The 22,102-nt window shown below is 41.1% G+C and overlaps 1 protein-coding gene across 3 annotated transcripts in view; it reads left to right on the top strand.

The window, feature by feature from the left end:
- The window catches only part of polr1h (RNA polymerase I subunit H), a 61,199-nt gene that overhangs the window by 35,123 nt on the left and 3,974 nt on the right, over nt 1–22,102 (top strand). The window lies entirely within an intron of this gene.

The following is a 22,102-nucleotide window of genomic DNA, read 5'->3' as shown; positions in this document are numbered from 1 at the left end:
TTAAAACTTGAACTTAACATCTACTTCTGTGTTTGTTGTTGTTTTTTATAGTTGTGTGCTTTGTAAAATGCTTTTAATGTAAGTTGAGCTCTAAAGCAAAAGAGACGCAAAGACGTACGGTTGTGGGAAAAAGAGTTCCCTAAAGGGACGTAATGAGACGTTTTAGAGAAATTGCAAACTTTTTTGTGATCTCTTAGGCCCTAAAAATCCTGAGAAGTGTATCCACTGACAAATGCAAATTTTTTGTTATGAATTATATTTTGGTGTTTTTTTGTTGTTGTTGTTATTTTGGTCTCCCTCTATTATGGGAATTACAATTTACATTACATAATTTTTATTGTTTTAGCCAATGACTTAAAGATCTGACCGAAGAAGAATCCATTAGTGCATCTCATGTATCAATGCAACCCCTTTTTAACTTGTTTTCTACTGCAACACGCTCCATTACCCGTTTTTCTACCACGGCACACAAATCTGAATAAAACGGGCGTGCTAGTCACTTTCCGCGGTGCTTTTAATGTCAGGTTTGGATGTACGAGGGAGTGTGCTGGGATGCTCCTGCTGTCTGTGATTTATCCGATTTATCCACTACAGAGGAGCGAACCCCGTAGTTAACGAAAGGCGTGTAGGAGAAAGGGAAGATTTATTGTATTTCCCCCCCTTCAATTATTCAGCATAAAGAAGAGCACTTAGAATATAGCCACAGGCAGAAAAGGAAGAGGAGGATGAGAGTTATAGAGAGGAGGCTGGATGAGTGTGGAACGGTGAAAGGGAACGAAAAAAAAACCACACACATAGCTGGCCATCGAGCGACTAAGAAATGGCGATAAGTGTGACAGGCTGCAGAGCAGAGTGAAGGTGACATTAGGAGTGGGAGTACGTCGAAAGGGGGCAAGGCTGATTATAAAGGGGCTTAGAGAGAAGAGCCTATGTCGAGTTATGAGTCTCAATCTTCCCTTCATTATGTTAAGATCTCTCTTTCGGGTGTTCGTTACGAGGAAATGGCGCACACACAGGATTTTCCCGCCCTGGAGAGAGAAATCAAAGCATAAGAGTTCAGATTTTTTATACACTCACCTTGAATTCTTTATATAGGACGTGCACGATCTTCGTAGATGATACAGGAAACGGCAGCCGGAGATAAATCCTCCACGCCGTGTGACGTTAGGCTCGACGGATTGGTGAGAATCCATCCGTATTGGAAGGGATTCATCAGAATCAGTGGGAACGTGAGTCACTGGAAGTGGGTTGAAAAAGTTTCTAAAGTTTACAGATGGAGAGCTGTGCTGTTAGGATGAAGATTGGTGAGATTATTGCTATTATTATTATAAAATTTCGGAATATAATGTCAGGTAAAGCATACTGACTGTAGCCATGGAAAAGGACAAGAATAGAGTGACTATCTGAGTAGTGGCCTATTTTCAGTACGATGTTGACGGTGTGTCATGCTGGTACGTGTGTCATGCACAGCAGTGTTGGGTTTGTTTATTTTCTTTAAACATCACTATAAATGCGGTGTTAAGAAACCAAGAATCCGACGCTGTGCGCTTAGAAAGCACCCGGTACGAACCCACATGTGTTACATGTTACACTGTGTCCCTGGATAACATTCGTTTTAGTCTTTGGACAGAGGAGTTCTCCGGAAAATCTGCAACTGCTTTCAAAAAATGATCCACGCTCTGGCTGTAGATTTTATTTGAAATGAAAATCGTTCAACATAATAATCTTGAAGTGATTTTTCAATACACTTTGTCCATCTGTGCCAGCAGTGACCAGGGAGACAGAAGTCCTGAATGGAAAGCACAGATGAGAGCAGAGTGCGGATAATTTTTGACTCACCCTCAAACTGTATATAACTACAGAAAGAGATAAACACTTATATAGTTGTTTGGGTTTGTTGTTCTCTAGTGAATAAAAACAATAATAGACAAATTGCTGTTTGAATAACAGGAATAAAACACTTCAAGTTGTGCCGTTATTGGAAAATAATAAACTTGAGGATGTTGGCAGTAACTCCAGTTCCCACCAGGCTGCATCATCTCATCCTGTGGTTGATTATATTCCTAGAACAGCACGGCCTATGTGTTATATTCCTTATATACTGTACCTGTTTCGATGCTTTGTGCTACATATGAAATACGTAGCCTGGTACATCCTGTTCCCAGATGCCTCATCCATACTGTAACTTCTATATCTCCAGCCGCCTAGATCATCGCAATTCCCTTTTCACCAGCTCAGCTCAGACCTCCATCATGTCCAACATCCCGTGTGAAACCTTACACACACTCTGTTTTTGTCTGATCTTTGTCTCAACCGAACTTGCTTCTCTCAACAGATTTTCCAGTCTTTGGCTTCCTCATTCAACCAAGCCATAAGATAGATCACTTCATCCATCTATCCATCTTCTACCCTGTGTAGGCTTGCTAGGGACACTTTGGATAGGGGAGCAATCAATTGCAGGGCACAACACAAAAAATACATCCACTACCTAAGATTTGGGTAACCCAGTCATGTCTTTGGACTGTTGGAGGGAGAACTCAGAGGAAACCTATCAAGACTAAGGGGAACATATAAACCTCTAGCAGAGAGCAAGAGCAAGGTTTGAATCCTTAACTCTGAAGGTATGAAGTGACATTGCTAACCACTAAGCCAACATACTGTACAGTAGGTACCACTCAGCTTAACAGAAACCCAGATTTAGATTAAGAGTTATTGCACCTCAAGTGGGATGTTCAAGTCTTTTTTTTTTTTTAAGGTACGTTGACATTTTAATGGTGCACACGTTCAGCGACTGGAACAGAACACCAGTTTGTAGAAGAGATGCACATGTGTACGGGAACTGTACACACAATCGTTCACCAACACCACTTTCAGGTTACAGGAACTCGGCTGGAAGTTATCGCCACATCTTCGCCACATCATCTTGCACCTCCCGGGTCCAGGTTCGAATCCCGCCTCTGCGTGCATGAAGTTTGCATGTTACATTTAGGCGTTTGGCAGACACCCTTACCCAGAGCGACTTACATTTTTATCTCATTATACATCTGAGTAGTTAAGGGTTTATGGCCTTGCTCAAGGGCCCAACAGGGAGAACTTGGTGGTCGTAGGATTTAACTGGCGATCTAATTGGCGTTCCCAAAATTGCCTGTAGTGAGTGAATGAGCCTGTTGTTATAGGCTCCAGACCCTGTATACAGGATAAATGCAGCTATAGACAGTGAGTGAGGAGCAGGGATGCTCATCCACAAATTCCACATTCTAGTCACAATACATTCAGATTCACTTATGTCTATAGCTGTTACCATATCGTGGAGCAGGAGCAGATCACCGCAGAAGACAAATTGGCAGTCTTGACCTCGTTCTAAGCCATTTCCACAATTGTTCCTGAGGTTCCTGGGAGGCCATCATTGCAAATGTAAAGCAGGCAGTACTAGTCATAGCTCTGGTGTACTGAGAAAACTTTCTACGTTGATGGTATCCAAGCACCAGTGAAACACTGGGATAAACCGCGGGTTATATAAAAACATAAAGGGAGTTTTTACTTTCAGAACTGTGTTCTGTACAAAAAGTCCCGGTTTGACTTGAATGGCTGGTTGTATTTATCTCCTCGCATTCCTATTATTCTGTAAGGTGAAAATTTCCAGTCAATCCACAACAGTGGAAGCTCTGGCCTAATGATGTGTTTCTGAACCCATCGGTGTTTGTCCGTTGTATCTGTTCAGAACACATAATCTACTGTAGCTCTCTCTGTATAATTCTCTCTGTATAATTCAATTCATGTATTTGATTACATCCACGTTGCTTTGTGGAGGTCATTATCATTTGTTGTTACATCAAAGCTGATGGAAATGATCTTTCCTTACAGCCTCACTTTGGTGTGGAAATTGATGTTGGACTGCAGGGACACCGCGGTGCGCTCTTATGAAGCAGTTGAGGGTTAAAGGTCTTGGTCTTGGCTCCGACAGCGACTCGACTTGCTGGCAATGGTGGGGTTTGAACCTTCTGTTAGGAGGACCAACTCTCAGCCGTTAAACCGTTAAGCTACTCCTCGTGTCCTTTCTCCAAGCATCTGGCTTTTTGAGCACCCTGTTAAAAGCAAAAAAAAAAAAAAACAAGTGTGAAGCTCCTGAAATTGAATTAATGACGTGCTTTTATCAGACGAGTAGCTTTTATTATTTATTACTTCAAAGTGTTAGGGGAGGATTTTCATTTTAAAGCAGCAACACTACTTTGCATGAGGAAATATTGAATGTTGCTTATGAAAGAGAAGAAAACTAACCTGTAAATAACCATATGTAGATTTCGGCCCAAGAATTTTTACATAAGCTAATCAAATCCGGCATTGGGAAACTGCATGTACCTAGTTAACATTAGCCAATTAGCAGAACTTATCATCGAATGCTTTGTTAAAAAATTGGATAGAGTTTGATGTTTATAAAGGAGATGCTTACTTAAGCATGTTGAAGCATTTTACTGAGGTAGGATCAGGGACGTGTGGCACTGTCGTCTTGCACCTCCAGGGTCTGGGTTCGTTTCCCGCCTCTGCGGTACATTTAGGCGTTCGGCAGACACCCTTATCCAGAGCGACTTACATTTTTATCTTATTATACATCTGAGCAGTTTAGGGTTAAGAGCCTTGCTTAAGCCCCCAACAGGGACAACTTGGTGTTCATGGGATTTGACTGTACCAATCCTAAAAAATCGTAGTCCAATGCCTTAACCACTGAGCTACTCCCCGCGCTTGGTGGGTTTCCTCCCACAGTCCAAAGACATGCAAGATTAGGCTAATTGGCGTTCTCAAAATTGCCCGTAGTGTGTGAATGAGGATCCTGGGATAGGCTCCAGGCCCTCTGCTATTCTGTATACAGGATAAATGCAGGTTATAGACAGTGAGTGAGGCTCATCCACAAATTCCACATTCTGTAAAAATCAATCCATTATACAGTATGTGTTCATTTAGGAGAAAATGTATCCCTTTTTAACTTAAAAAATTAAATCACTAATACTCAAGTGTTAATAAACATGCCATAATAATACTTGGATATATAGTAACAGATAGACAAAGTATTTTCTATTCCTGCTTCACTTTGAATAAGAGAGCAGAGAGAAAACAGGACCAGTTATGCGCTTTCAATTCCCAGAATTGCGCTCTTGATGATTTCAGGGTCAACAAGCGCCTTTCCTAGCGCTCTTTGATGTCGGGAGCAGGACAGAAAATTGCACTTAAGTGGCTTGTCTAAAATCAGCCAGGGGTGAGTACTGTTTGACATTCCCGCTTTCATTATTTCATTTAAGTCCTGCCCTTAATCTCAGTATTGCTCACAAAGAACGGATCAAATGTTAGTCGTAGCAGTATACGGGTTTGACCTTTTTTTTCCTTTCTTTTTTTTTCATCCTAATTCGTGGCCTTTCGCGATATCATTCCAGACACGGATGTTGTAATTTGGTCTTATCACAATCAGGAAATTGTGCTAGACAGCAGTGATGAAAAGCTGCTGCAGATCTTTAGCACAGACGACCGCCTGAAAAGGCGAGGACGTGAGCATCACTCGCGTTCGCAGCTCCAAATATGGAAGTGAGACATCTTTATTTGGCTTCCTCACTCAGCCCTGCAGGGAGGCTGTGCAAACGTCTGTGATGTTATGGATTCGGCAATTACTTATACACACCTGCCACGTGCCTTCTTCCATAGGATTGGTGGCCGGGAGCTATACGGGAGCCCAAGTGGAAAGCCATAAGGATGTCAGTATAACGTTGACGGAGCTGTTAAAAATGCTCATCATAACCAGAAGCAAACAGCATGTCTTATCTATGTAGGGTGTCGTTATAGATAAAATGCCTCCACGCTGATCGTTCTAGGCTGAGAATGAATCGGTATATTGTGTAGGTGATTGCTGTGTAAAAGTCAAGCATTCAGGGTTGTAATTTCTTTTTTCTTTTCTCCCTTTAGGCCAGAGTAACAGGAAATGTCAGCGTAACATTTAGGAAATTAATAGCTGCTCGACAAACAGATCGTTTTTTTTCTTTTTTTTTATAGTCTAGGGGTGTCAAGGGTTTGATAAATGTTTCAGGAAGTAATTCTAACACATTAACACAGTAAGGAATACAACGTGACGGAACACGCTGTTGTCGGGGAAGAGAAGCAGTGACAGGGAGTTGTGAAGCTGAACAAATAACTGTTCCCACGCTGAAGTGGATTGTTTCCCTATAACAGCACATCCTGAGGTGTAGTCCTGTATTCCTTGCGCTTCCAAAAAAATCCTGATGTAACCGTAGACCCCTGATGAGCAACACAAGCAACGGTAGCAAGTAATGACTCGACCCGGCCTGCGTTCAGGATTTGTTTCTATCCTCACATCTGCTCTCCTCTGGGGTTGGTGCATCAGCTGTGCTAAATCGCCCTTAGGTGTGAATGGCTATGTGAATGCGCACACACACACACGGTGTCTTGCAATGACTTTGTGTCCTGTCCAAGGCTCTGTCTTTGCAAGGGACTCTTTTTTCCCTCTCACTATTTGCACTATGTAACTTTGTATGGTAATCTATCAATTGTGGTTAGGCTATTGGGTGGAAGTTCCATATTTTCGAAAGGTATCATGTTTAAATCCCATGACCAAGTTCTCCCTGTTGGGCCCTTGAGCGAGACCCCTCAAAACTCAACTGCTCAGATGTATAATGAGATTAAAATGTAAGTCGCTCTGGATAAGACCATCTGCCAAACGCCTGAATGTAAATATGAGTAGTGCTGTTGTACTGTATATCAGCACGGCAGTGATGCGGTCATAGGCACGACGGCTGTACGGATATTCAGGCCTTATATTGCTTTTATAGAACAGTTCCACAAACACTTTTTTATTATTGATTGATAGTGATTGGAGGAACTAGCGTTGAGCTGGCAACTTTCGGGTTCTTGGGTTGAATCCTAGATAGGGTTACATATTAAGCTAGTGAGCTACTGTACATAGAGTGTATCCCTCTTTCCACACACAAAGTAGTGCCCTTGTTTAGGGGTTAGAGAAGGATTTAAGATTCAGCCTTGTGTGAGAAGCTAGTTAGCTTTGAAGCTCATGTTAGCCGTGAACAGAACAACATGGCGGTTCAGAGGCAATATATAAGGAGACAAAGTGTTGTTGACATAACATGATCATGGGTGTTTTCCTGCTGACAATGATCCCGAGTTACTTTCACGAGTGCTTGACGACAGATGGCTAGTGTTATTAACAATTATTAGATCTCCTGTGACAAGAAGTGATACGCACCTGTATAGTTAAATGTCCCGGTGTTGTTACAGTCTAATATCACTACTTGTGAAATACCTCTCGTCCAATCAGCTTACTGACTAACTATCGTATAATGTATAGTATTTTTGGTTCATGATCTATGTTGTCATAGTGCGTGAGGGCCCTCTTGTATTGTTTGGAAATTGTATGGTATTTGACCATATTGTGTTGTGATGTACTCGTGTACTATATTATCCATCCATCCATCCATCCATCCATCTATCCACCCATTCGTCCATCTAGGAACCTCTGTAGTCCAAAAAGGGGTCTTGGAGGCCGATGGTGACCGTTGTATTTATTCCCATTTTCACTCATTGACACACTATGTGCAATTTGGGAACACCAGTTAGCCGAATTCGTATGTCTTTGGACTGTGGGAGGAAACCCACCAAGCACGAGGAGAACATACACACAGACTCTGAGACGAGATTCAAGTCCAGACCTTAAAGGTGCGAGGCGACAATGCTAACCACTCACTCACTCACTCACTCACTCTTCTTATAGTAATCTTCTTTACCGCTTTATCCTGTATTCAGGGTCACGGGGACCTGAAGCATATCCCAGGAGACTTAGGGCACGAGGCAGGGTACACCCCGGACAGGGTGCCAATCCATCGCGGGGCACACACACACACACACACACACTCACACACTCATTCCCTCACTATGGGCAATTTGGGAACACCAATTAGTCTAACCTGCATGTTTTTGGACTGTGGGAAGAAACTGGAGTACCCGGAGGAAACCCACCAAGCACGGGGAGAACATGCAAACTCCATGCACATAGAGACGGGAATCGAGCCTGGCTGGGAATGCTGGAGGTGCAAGGCGACAGTGCTAACCACTACATTTCATTGTAATGTAATGTATTAAATTACATCATATCATATGATATTGATATTGATATAATATTTTGTCCCACACCATAAATGTATGGATGGATTTGAAAAGAAAAAAACAACAACGTGTAATTGGTCAGTGTTACAATAATTGCATTAAAGTACAATATATTTCGCCTGGCTGGGGATTAACTACTGTCGCCTGTGATATTTAAGTGTGTTGTGCCTCATTATACCTCGCCAGCTGAGGAGCGGATACCGTATGTAAGCAAGCCGTAAACACGCACAGCTTGACCACCAAATAAAAGCGGCATATTTTCGACCATTAACTGCTGCCTGCTGTAATGAATAATTAGAGTATGGACTTAATATACAGTGAAAGTATTGTATATCACATGCAAAACAGAGTGAAATCGCAGAATCTAACTGTTTAACGCCTCTGTTTATGTGACTAGAAATCCGTTTCCTAGAGCATGTTCAAAAGCATTACTATATATATATATATATATATATATATATATATATATATGGAAAGGAATAAAACAACAATAATGCGTCCCGTTATAGGGAAATAATAACCAACAAGTCTGCTGTGACATCTCTTTACAGAGCGCTTCAGAATATTAATGATTGTAATGATTATGCATCTTTCTTTGTTAAATGACAATGAGTTTATTATTATGTGGAGCTTCAGCCTGTCATGTTTGAACTAAAGGAGACGCAGAGAAGCGGTATAAACCCCATACCCTATGTGCATGCTAAAGACCCAGATAGGCAACAGAGGATGTCCTACTGAAGCCAGCAAATCAGTGGTGCAGAGATTATCTTCAGCTCTTCATCTCTTTAAACCCCCCCAGACTCCATCGGCAAAGGTCTGAATTACATGCCTCCGCCTCTTTATTTACCCATGGGTTCAAAAAAAAAAAAAAAAATCCGAATGCTTTTTCTAGAATTCTACTCTCCGAGTCCATGATATATAGTGTGTGATATACTGTACAGATATGTAATTATTAACTATAGCTGCAGATTTAAATATGTTTGCAGCAAACCCAATATAAGATGTTTAAGCTTATTTTAAATTACTACAATTTTTAAGCAAAACACAAAGAAGAAGAAGAACATAATTTTATATGTGGTTTGTTTTAAACTTCTTTTCAGAAATTATAGATATGTTCCTCTAGATGTAAGAATATTTCACTTTCTAAAGTATCATTTTCTGCAGTGAGAGCAGAGATAACTCTAGGAGAAACATCGCCTGGACCTGATCCAATCTGCTCCTACAACACTAACCCATAATTCGTTTTATAACATTACAACACACTGGACATTTTGTTAGTCTCTGTGCAGGCAGAAGGATCTAGATCTGATGTGATTTTACCCCCTGGACTTTTTGTTAGAATCCACCCCAGGTAGGAGGAGCTAGCTTTGGTCTGACTACACCCACAGAACCTGTTGATAGAGTCTGTTCAGGTGGGAGGAGCTAGATCTGATCTGACTCCAACTCCAGGACTTTTTGTTAGAATCCACCCCAGGAAGGAGGAGCTGGATTTGATCTGATTCCACCCACCGGACTTTGTGTTAGTCTCTGTCCAGGCAGAAAGAGCAAGATCTGACTCCACCCCAGGACTTTTTGATAGACTCCACCCAGGCACAAGGAGCTAGATCTGATCTGACTTCACCCACTGGACTTTTTGTTAGACTCTGTCCAGGCAGGAGGAGCTAGATCTGATCTGACTTCACCCACTGGACTTTTTGTTAGACTCTGTCCAGGCAGGAGGAGCTAGATCTGATCTGACTTAACCCCTTGGACTTTTTATTAGCCTTCACCCTGACAGTAGAAGCAAGATCTGATCTTACTCTGCCCCTTGGACTTTTGGGACTCTCTGGCCAGACAGAAAGAACAAGGTCCGATCTGACTTCACCCCAAGACATTTTGAAAGACCTGGTCCAAGAACAATGAGCTAGATCTAATCTGACTCCACCCACAGAACCTTTTGATAGAGTCTGCCCAGGCAGAAGGAGCTAGATCAGATCTGACTCCACCCCTTGGACTTTTTTGTTAGAATCCACCTCAGGTAGGAGGAGACTCCACCCACTGAACTTTGTTTTAGTCTCTGTCCAGGAAGAAAGAGCAAGATCTGACTCCATTCCAGGACTTTTTTATAGACTTCGCCCAGGCACAAGGAGCTAGATCTGACTTCACCTCCTAGACTTTATGTTAGAGTCCACCCCAATCAGGAGGAGCTAAATCTGACCTGGCTCCACCCGCTAGACTTTCTGTTAGTCTCTGTCCAGGCAGGAGGAGCTAGGTCTAATCTGACTCCACCCCTTGGACTTTTTGTTAGACTTCGCCCCGACAGGAGGAGCAAGATATGATCTTACTCCACCCCAAGGCCATTTGATAGGTCCATTTCACATTCTGGACTTTTTGTTAGACTTCACCCAGACAGGAGGAGCAGGGTCTGATCTGACTCCACCTCAGGACCTTTTGATAGGCTTGATAGGCCGGAGGAGCTAGATCTGATCTGACTCCACCCACTGAATTTTTTGTCTCTGTCCAAAAAAGAGCAAGATCTAACTCCACCGCAGGACCTTTTTGATAGACTCCGCCCAAGCACAAGGAGCTAGATCCAATCTGACTCCACAACCTGGAAGTTTCTTTCTGCAGCTAATATATTTCCTTGATCAAGGCCTTTAACTTTCATCAACCATCTGCAAAATTAATAAATGTCACCAGGTAAGAACAATGATCAGTGGGCGTGAGCTTGAGTTTCGATCAGAGACGAAGAATGAGATAAACATTAAGTAAACACAAAAGACTTCTTTGTGATCTTTACACAAAAGTTTCCCCAGCTGGTCCAATGCCACCGATTGATTAGTTGTTGCAAAGGCTGATTGACCAAATCGATACCGGAGCATTTTCATGCAGCCTCAGCATCACTTGATGAATGTTTGCCTCACCGAAAAAACTCAAGATATTTCTTTTTAGCTTCCATGACTCATCTTCCTTTTTGCTGCCAAACACCGAGCTGCAGGATTTCGAGCCGAGCTCTCGCTGTGCATGGCTTTAAACCAAACGAGAGACATAACGACTCATAGAACTGCTTAATCCCGGCAGGAAAAAAAAAAAAAAAAGGGCTCCAACACTGTGTTTCCTTGGAATAAAATCACACACAAAAGCTTCAGTAGCACCATGTTGACACAGAATAAGTTTGTCATGCTCGTTAATGGATTCATACATCAACATGACACCACAGACGAGAAGGGAAGTGGAGCAGGAGAACATTCATGGATGGGTCCATAAGCCACTGGCATAGTGTAGTGGCGGAGGGAAGGCGGGGTTCTCTATTTATCTAAAGAGGTGAAATTATAAGCCTGTGAGAGCTCTAATTCACTCCTATCCTAAAAGTGATACCCTTATGTAGTATATGTCATATGGGCTTTGAAGTGCAGAAATATGGAACGCCGGCAGTGCCAAAACATCTGAAAACCAATTAGTCTGTGGGAAGATCGATGCTTTTGATCCAGACTTGGATTTTTTTGGAAAATCAATACAGCGTGCTCTTTTTAAATACTGTAGGATGTACCGTAATACAAGGGTGAGTCAAAAATTATCAGCACTTTGGATGTAGAATTTATTTTAATGGACTCTTAGAAAAGACAAATACAAATACTATACATCAATATCATCAAGTTTTCATGTTAAATTGTTTTAGGCTGAGCTGCGAATGCACCGCTGTCTTCATTTCTTCATCAGAAGTGAATCTTCGTCCTAGTAGGACTACTTTCAGGGAAAAGGTGAACAATAGGGAGGATGATTTAACACCTCCAAATAAAGTTTATGCAGAGTGTCGACAGTGTGGGCAGAAGTGTGTGGATGATGTGTTTGATTGTTGAACCTTTTTCCTGATATTGCTTCAAATACTGGCCTTTGAGAATCCCAGAAAACTATAAGCATCAATTTTTAACTTTTCAACTTTTTCTTAGTCGGTGATTGAGGATGTTTCCGTTCCAGTAGTGATGTCCTAATCTCACCATCTCATCGTCTTATCACCGGTAATTATTCTCTTTAAGAAATTTTTACGTTCCTAATCACTGCACACCGATGATCTTCCGTGCAAATCACAAGTGGGGCGTCCATACTCGAAAGAGCTGATAAGACAGTGTGGCCAACAGAAGTTTTAATACAACTTTTAACCTGTATTAATTGTTTCAGTGAGATGTTGGTTTACTACAAGCCAGCAATTGATTTTACACGTCTCTGGAAGTGCCAAGATTCCTCCTAGGCCATGATTTAATATTTAATCTCTTGAAGATATTTTGGCCAAGTGTCTGGTGTATAATAGATCAACACCCACTGCTGGAAGTGCTTTCAAGACTAATCGCTGACAGGCTTTAGTCTAAATGAGCCTGTAATTAAAAGTCTGTAGGCTTGTTTTTTTTTGTGATGACTGAAGAATAGGAGAACACACCCCGGCAAACTCGTGATTTGCCTCCGAATTGAAAGCAAATAAAAACACACACTTTTCTCATTGCTAGGAAACAGAAACAACAATGCTTCAACAATTGCGGCACAGCTTTTTACTTAGTCAGTGTGTGTGTGTGTGTGTGTGTGTGTGAGAGAGAGAGAAAGAAAGAAAGAGAGAGAGAGATAATTATTCAGCTTCTTGTGGTACTGGGACTCATGGTGCTAGTGGTGCAAAACCAATTTTTTTTTTTTTTACTCTGCTAGACACCAGATGCAATTTTTTATTTTTTTTCTCTATTTCTTTTTTTAAAAAATTTTTTTACTTTTTTCTTTTGTCTTATTTACGCTAGCTTGCTCAGACTGCTGGTGTAATGCAGGATTCTGAACCCTTTTGTACACCTTAATATTATTCAGGACGGTAAAGCAAGCATAATTCAAGTCTAAAAAAAGAAAACTGTGCAGTGTAACCCAAGCATAACCTGAGCATTGTGCATTCCATAGTGTAACTGTAAATGACAGTGCTATCATCTTAATGCACATACTATACATAAAAGGGAAAATCCAACTTGCGAAATTTGCATCTTATTATTGTGCATTTTTTATTGACATGGACTATTCCTTTATCTCTTTATAAAGAGTAAAATGTGGCAAAAAATCTGAAAAATCCGCCCTCCAAAGGCTCAGCTTTTCAGTATTTCCCTCATCAACACTGTCATTCTTGTCATCACTTGTGAAGGTATTGAAGTTTGCTTTATCAATACCTTCTTGCTGAAGTTACCCGAGCTTAGCCGCTTGAGTTCCACATGTTGTTGTGAATGCCTCTGGAACAGATGCACAAAAAGATATTTTAATGAAAGTTGCATGAATGCCAAATGAATGTAAAAGTGTGATTTAAAAAAAAAATCAAAATTCTATGTTACTTCAATGACAACAACAACCTACAACAGCAGAACTCTCTAAAGTCTGGCTTTCGGTTTCCCCAGAGGGATTGATTCCAGAACCAGTGATCCCTGGATGCTCAAGTATAACATGTTAAAGAATTTGCATGTAACCTACATACATCCTCGTGTATACCAAAAAAAAAAAAAAAAAAAAAAAAATCCATGGATTACGTCTCATAACAAATAGCTAAGCAGGTCAAGGTTCTGAGTTACTAATCAGACGGTTGGTGGTTAAGTTCAAGCCCCAGCTCCACCTAGCTGCCACTGTTGGACTTTTGAGCACGGTCTTTATCCCCGTCTGCTCCAGGGGTGCTGTATTACACCATCGAATCCTGGATTACACCAGTCTGAGCAAGCTGGTGGAAATCAGATGATTCTTTATGATTCATGAACTAAAAAGGAACGAATCCATCAAAGGGTGAGAGAGGGGGGAAGAAATGAAATACAGGAAGAAAATAAAAAAAATTGCATCTGGTGTTTGTGGCAGAAAAATGAAAGAAAATTGTTTTTTGCACCGTGAGTCCCTGTGGCTGCTCCGAGGCTGTGGTATAATTTGCCTTTTAATATAACGTTTGTCTCAAATCTGGTTACTTTCAAATCTTTGATTAAAAGCTCTTTTTTTATTGGCTTTTAATTCCATTAGGATGTTGAGTTTTAGTTGTTTGCTTTTATATTTCTTGACTGCTTTCTTGTCTGTTTGTGAATGGCATCATTTTGTCGTTTTTGTTTTTCTCTATAGTTTTAACCAGTACATTATATTGTATTGTATCTGGTTATAAAAGATGCTGTATGAATAAACTTAACTTGATTTAATTCTTCTTCTTCTTCTTCTTAAATTCCAACTTATATGCAATTAAACTGTAGAGGAAATTATGACATAAAAATGTAACATTTATGCGCCTGAACAGTTGAGGAATAAAAGCCTTGCTCAAGGGCCCAAGAGTGATAGCTTGGTGGTTCTGGGATTCGAACTTGGAACCTTCAGTTTGATAGTCCAATACCTACCCCTACCCTTATCCCTTTGCGGCAAGGTTAGTTCCAGAGAAACAAAGAGTGCACATGACTATGAGTGCTGAAGAGACCCTAAGGATCTGTGAAACGGTGGAAAAACCACAGCAGTCTATGTCTATACACTTTATTCACATGTATTCAGCATAGTGCTTTGTGTCCTGAAAATGCAAGGTTTGCTTTTTTATATAAATATCTTTAATTTGCTGTAGGTTGAACGTGTGAATTTGGAGGCGATGGATGTAGAGAGTACTAATAATTACGGATATATATTTGGAAATATATTTAGGGTGGAGTTTTCCCTTTAAAGCAGGAGTCATCCATTATTAGACCCTTATTTGTTTCCCTTAATAATTGAAAAAATCATTTAAAAACTGCGATTTGTATTTACTCTGGTTTCCTTTGTGTAATATTACAATTTGTTTGATGATTAGAATCATTTAAATGTGACGAGTACACGAAAGATCAGGAAGGGGGCGAATACTTTTTCACAGCACAACATACAAAAAACATAAAACCACAGTTGCCCAACTCATTCCAGAATTAAATGTGCACTTCAACTCTCTTGTTTCCACCAAAACTGTTGGTCGGGAGCTCCACAGGGTCAGTGCACATGGCCGGGCTGCTATTACCAAACCTTTGGTCACTCGTGCTGATGCCAAACGTCGGTTTCAATGGTGCCAGCAGCGAAAATCTTGGGCTGTGGACAATGTAAAACATGTATTGTTCTCTGATGAGTCCACCTTCACTGTCTTTCCCACATCCAGGAGAGTTACGGTGTGGAGAAGCCCCAAAGAAGCGTACCACCCAGACTGTTGCATGCCCAGAATGAAGCATGGGGGTGGAACAGTGATGGTGACCTGGCCACTATTCTGGAATGGCTTAAAATCCCTCTGGCCACTGTGCAGGACTTGTAGCGATCATTCCCAAGACGAATTGATGCTGTATTGCCCGCTAAAGGAGGTCCTACACCATACTAATGAAGTATTGTGGTCTAAAACCAGACGTTCCAGTTTCATTGTCCAACCTCTGTAGTTCTCTGTTTGGGTTGAAAAAAAAAAAGCTGTTCATGGTTCTGTAAATGACTTTAACTGTAACTGGGGAAAAAAACTAACTAGTACAAACCTGTCCTGCAACACCGTTTCAGCCAATCAGCAACAATGAATTTACAGGGCGGAGCTTCTGAAGGTGCCATGACAGGAACGGTATATTTATTCAAATGTTGACTTCCAGCTTCACTAATCTTTCTTTAGTATTACTAACGTCTACTTTAAGCACTTTAAAGGTCCCGTGTTTAACAACTTAACACATTTCTTTAACAAGAGTATCTTAAAAACATAGACTTAATATGCAGTGGGCAGCTCAAATGCTTTCTAGTAATGATAACGCCTGGGGAACTGCTTGCAAAGCCATGTAAAAATTGCCGTTGTTGTTGCCGCTAGCATTGCCATAAGCATCACTGTTAGCATCACCGCTATTGTTGCTGGAAAAGTAGAGATATACACGGATGTAAACAGTGACATGATGCTGGGGCTTTCTAGCTCATAGCCCATTTATTAGCTATTCATTCTTAAGAGGCTTGCTATTGAACCAGCTGTTAAGTGAGACATATAGCATGTCACTGGTTAACTTGGGTAGAAAAGGGATTCTATTGGCTTGCTTAAGAAATACCAACTTTTGTTTTTTTTTATGTTTTTGCTTGTACCCGTATGAAATTTCTAAAATAGTATAAGCAAAAACATAAGAAAACTCAAGCGATCTGTGCCATCATACAGTAGGTCAATGATAATTAAACAAATGTATATCAAACGGTGTATTTGACTTTTCAGATCGAATGAAAGTTTTTTGTTTTTTTTTATAATGTGTAAGTTTTACCACTACCCAAATATGGGAATAATGTCACAAAAACATAGAACTTTCAAAAAGCACATTATTATAATTTTTTTTTCTTAATATTTTTTTTTTCCAATTTTCTCCCCTAATTTAGTCGTGGCCGATTCCTTCCCGTCACTAGGGGGCTCCCACATTAAGGCTACTACTACCATTCAGCCGGGAGGGCGAAGACTATCACGTGTTTCCTCCGAACCGCGTGGCGTCAGCCGACCACATCTTTTCGAACTGCTCGCTCACGCACCGTTAGGGGCGGAGTAACACACTCGGAGGAAAGCGCTAGCCGCTCCTTCCGCGTGCGCGAGCTTACAGACGCCCCTGATTGGCTGTGAGAGGAAAACAGCATCACCTGGGGATCAAACCAGCGATCTCTGGATGATAGGGCGAACACTTTACCACTGCGCCACTTGGAGGCTATCATTCTTATTATTTTTTTGTCATAAAAACAACCAAAAACAACTATAAAAGCATGTGTCTGCGTGATAACTGTGCAATTTCTTTGCAAATGTCATGTTTGGTTCAAATGAAATAAAATTCAGTTCATCATATTGTTTATGTTGTGCTAAAAAAGAGGATATGTCACACTCAGCATATGAACCCTAAGAATTTTCGCCTCAAGAAAAAAAATCGTTGTCTTGCCATGCAAAACCGTATTTCCAGTTGTGCGTATATCCGATTGCGCGTACTTCTAGTTGCGGCAGCGGAATCAAAACTTTTTGGAAAGCCGAGTGATGCAAGTTTACATAGTAAAAATAATAATATTTTTTTTATATTATTGTTTTTTGCATTTTGTGCAATGTTTTGTGAAGACATAGCAGCATGATTTTCAGGAATGTTATTAAGCACATCAGCAAGAAGAAAACCGGGCCACTTTCAGATTGTTTTTAAAGCAGTTGGTGACGAGAGGAATCATAATTTAAAGTTGAGTAAAGTTTAATGTCTATTTATTTCATATTTTACTTCATTTACATGTTGTTTCTGAATGTTTTATATACAAAAAAACATGAATGAAGCGTTGGTAATATCGGTAAAAAAAAATGTAGGTGGCTGGAACGAATTATCTGCATCTACATTATTTTCTATGGAAAAATGCGTTTCGCCTTAAGAACTCAAAACATTAAATCATTAAATTCATACGCCGCTTCATATTACCGCTGTATGTTTATTATTAAAAACAACAACAACAAAAAACAGCTTAACAGAAAATACTCAAATACGCAATCCAGGTAAATTTTCCCCCTAATGTGACATCATATAAGGAGGTCCTTTTTTTTTCGTGCTCAATTCCACTGCTGTCTCTAGGGGCGTGGCTCAGCAGCAGCTCATTTCCATAGACGCCAAATCGATCGTTCGAAAGAGGAACACGGAATAGGCTGAGTTTTGACCCTTTTGGCTTTTCATCATAGGATACGTCTTTCTCACGGTGACGTCGAGTGAGAGAGGGAGAGAGAGAGAGAGGAAGGCAGGTACCGTGGTTTGATCTGTCCGTCGTCGTCCGTGCGTGCGTGCGTGCGTGCGTGTCTGTCTGTGCGTTTTTCCCTCCAGATTAACGGCTCTTCTGTTTTAGCAACATTGTAACGCGTGCGCGCTCGCGACTCTCCTTTGATCTACAAACGCGCCTCTGCACATCAGATCGTACTTTTATTTCTGGCAACAGTCTAATTTACTCGACATTTGGTGGGTGTTTTTTTTTTTTTTTTTACCCCCCACTGCAAGTCCTAGGCGACGGAAACATGATGGCAATATAAACACAAGGCGTGGGGTATTTGTGAGTATCTCCTTGTTCATTTATTTTGTTTTTTTCCCTTTCTCATTCCTCCTCTAAAAATATTAATAAGATCTGATCTAATCTGATCTGATCTGATTCAAGTTCTCAGTTTTTTTTTCTCTTCTCCCAAATCGAGCAATACCTTAAAGGAAAACTGTTATCATTAATATTATTATTGGAATTATATAATATAAATATTGCACTTTATTTTCATTTTTTAATCATGCTAAATAATTAGACTGTTAACCCCCTGTTCTTTTATTATAATATGAAAATAATTTTCACATGATATCGCAATAGTATTCGCATTAATCGTATAGAAAGCAATTTTTTCGTGGGGTCGAATTTTTTAAATCGGCTCTTAAGCTGTGAAGTTTTTTTTTTTTTTGTTCATTATCCATTTTTTAAGAACAAAATCTTTTAATCAAAGAGCGAGAATTATTTTTCCAGCTTAATATAGACACATTGGATATATATATACAGTATACGAGTATAGATAGCCTGTACCAAGCTCTTCTCTGGGATCATCTCTCTACACATCGAACCCGAACACAAGGCAAGTACGGTCTGCTTTATTATCATGATTATTATTAGATCTCATTTTTCTACAGTACACATGAATGCATTTGATTGGTTAAGACTTCATATATGCTCTGTAGGTGTGCTGGATATATTGCTGGAACTGTCTCTTTTTTTTTCGGGGCTGGACTGCAGTGCCTCCCCTGTAAACGTGCCTCTGGGGGTGTCTTTTATATCTCTGTGATGATGATTTTTTTTTCTCTTTCTTCTTTTAATCCTGTGGTCTTACAGTGATACACTGCTAGGTGTACCGAACACGAACACCATCTAGCATCTCCAGGCACAGCAGAATCCACATCCCACTCTAACATTACTTTTGATCTCCACTGCAGGGCGACTCTGTTATAGAGATTGATCATGGCTGGTGAGAGATGTCGACCTGAAGCAAGAAAAATAAATGGCATGAATTTATATCAAGTTTTTTTCCCTCTTTCTCTCTCTCTCTCTCATTCTCTCTTTTTCTCTTTTTACCCTGCCTTTCTGACTGAAATGAAATTGCATTTGATTTTTGTCCATTATTAGTATTTGCACATTCGCTGTGGGTGAAGCTCGTCGGCTTGCAGGCAGACGCTATTGGAATACATTACTATATACATTTTGTCTCCCTTCATTGATTTAGATGCAATGCTCCACACCATGTTTGCATGACAGATAGGAACGTGTGTAAAATTTCACAGGCGGGTTGTACGCCCCTGGGTAACGCTTCTGCAAGCACCTGTGGCATCCAGCCGTGTCCTTGTCCATGGTTCTGAAATGAGCAGTATAGGCCTTTGAAGCCGGAGAAAATGCAGTGATAAAGTACCAGAGAGGGGCTGTGAAACACTTGAAAAGTGGCACATCGTGCACGCCAGCTGCCGATGGCACATTCCCATAAAACTGTGGCTATGTGTGTGAATGTGCTCGAGGCAACGAATGCAAATCTGCCTCCCCCCCCCACCCTCCCCTTCACATTGAAAAAGAAAGAATTGCTCATGTTTTCCGCTTGTGTTTGCTTCAAACTATCCATCATTTAGCTACATGCCCATGAGAGGTAAGCGTTGAGGGTATATTCATTTAAAACGTTGCACCTGTTTCAGTATTTACAGTACACCTGTTATGCTTCAAAACAGCAGGGAATGTATTATTATTGAGAAACCTTATGTGAATTTTTCTTGGTTTTGTGTTTGGCTCAGTCTTATGAAAGAGGCATGGTCTCTGTACCTGTCAGTATTGTTTAAGGAAGTGTGCTACCTGTGCTTTAGTCCTGATTAAGAAGCTGTGAACTCTGTGATTTGTTTCTGATGGCAGAGGCATGGTAACTTCAGGAAGTATGGTCTCTATGTCACAGTCCCAGTGAAGGGGGCATTGCCTCTGTTCCTCATCCTCAGTGAAGCAGGCATAGCCTTTGTGCCTTATGCTCCCTAAAACAGACATGGAGTCTGTGCCTCATTCTCACTGAAGGAGCAATGGCACCTGTGCCTCATTCTCACTGAAGGAGCAATGGCACCTGTGCCTCATCCTCACTGAAGGAGCCATGGAGTCTTTGCATTATTCTTAATGAGGCAGGCATGGCACCTGTGCCTTATCCTCATTAAAGGAGCCATGGAGTCTGTGCCTCATCATTACTGAAGGAGCAATGGCACCTGTTCCTCATCCTCATTGAAGCATGTATGGCCTTTGTTGCTTATCCTCAATAAGGCGGGGCATAGCTTCTGTGCTTAATGCTCAGTGAATGAGGCGTGTCCTCTGTGTCTCATTCTCAGTGAATGAGGTGGGTCCTTTGTGCCTCAGTCTCTGTATTGGATCTTAATTGGATCTTAATGGTGGGAGCTGGAACTGTGTCTGTTAGTCACAATTGAGACCTCTGATGCTTGATCGCAGTGAAGCGGTGGGGCCTCTGTGCCTCGATTCAAGTCAAGCATGTTTGTCCTTTGTGCCTCAATCTCAGTGAAGGAGGTGTTTCCTTAGTGCCTTGGAAAAGGCATATGAAAGGTGGAATATATGTATGCTCAAACATAAGGTTATACGTTGGAGTGCAATGTGCTTGGCTCAGCCTACGTCTACTCGTAGCAGTGGTGCGCTTCGGCACCTTCGGTAACACTGGAAGGCATGCGCTCTTGGTTACACGGATGTCTATTAACCGACGTTTGTTACAGTCTTGAGATATTTCAGCTACAGTGTGTTTAAGGGCACGCACCGAGTGTCTGCAAGTGTAAACGGAGTTAATTAGCATTTGTGCACGGAACGTGTTTACTCATAAGCAAGGCAAACCTCCTGGGACAAAGCGGCGAGATAACAAAGCGTCTTAATTAAGGGATTAAGGGGAAAAAAAAAACGTGTGTCCACTGTCAGCAGGGAGCGGATTCGACCGCGGATTTGATCGAGAGACTCAAACTGAAAGTGATTCATTTTTGTGTACTCACACCCACCATAGAGAGAGAGAGAGAGAGAGAAAGAGCACAAGAGTGCTGGCATTTACATTTGCATTTATTCATTCGGCAGATGCTCTCATCCAAAGCGATTTACAATGAAGCAAAGCATAGAGGTGTTAAAGAGCCGACGGTGAAACCGGGGCCGCGAGGTTAAATTCCAGCCAAGTGACCAGAAACAAGAGCGAGTCAGATGCACGGAAATCTGAAAGAGCTCTAATTACATACACACAGACGTACACGGATATGATCATAAAGGCCGTCCCGCTCATTCCAGGGCCCTCATGAACGATGTACTGCACATCCATTCAGCACTCTTAGTACCCTTTGAGTTTATTTTAGAAGAGTAATGGTGTAAAATCACACGGTTCGGTGTGTCGGAGGATCGTTCTGCTTGCCATCAGTTCTAATCTGAGGGTTGTGCTTTACCGATGTCGCCTCGGGCGCGCTCGTTAGGGATCGAAATATAAATCTACATCCAGATTCGTGTAAAGCTGTCACATTCGCGGGAATGACTATTGTTAGAAACGGCTACGCAAAAATACAGTATGAGGGTCGGTTGTGGAGATCCCGAGATCTTCGGTGACAAACCTATTCTGTGATAACGTGCGTTCTTCATGAAGAGCCTCTGATGATAGACGTACGATTAAAGAAGCGATCTCACAGCATTTCTAGTGGCCTCATGAACTTTTTTAATCCTACTGATGATGAAGAGCACTCTACTACTGTAGTGTTAATGCAAACGTTTTTCTGTTTCGTCCGCCGTAAGGCATTAAACAACACATTTTAATGTTAACACGTTTATGGTGATTCCCATCTGCAGATATTTGTAAGGTTTTTTTAAACAATGCTAATTTCCCTGAAACTATGCAGAATGACTCTACAAGCAGACATGACGGTGTATTTTAAGTTTTGTTAAGCAG

This window comes from Clarias gariepinus, chromosome 28 (genome assembly GCF_024256425.1).
Source record: "Clarias gariepinus isolate MV-2021 ecotype Netherlands chromosome 28, CGAR_prim_01v2, whole genome shotgun sequence".
Taxonomy (NCBI): Eukaryota; Metazoa; Chordata; class Actinopteri; order Siluriformes; family Clariidae; genus Clarias; species Clarias gariepinus.
This window is presented reverse-complemented; position numbering and strand designations above follow the sequence as displayed.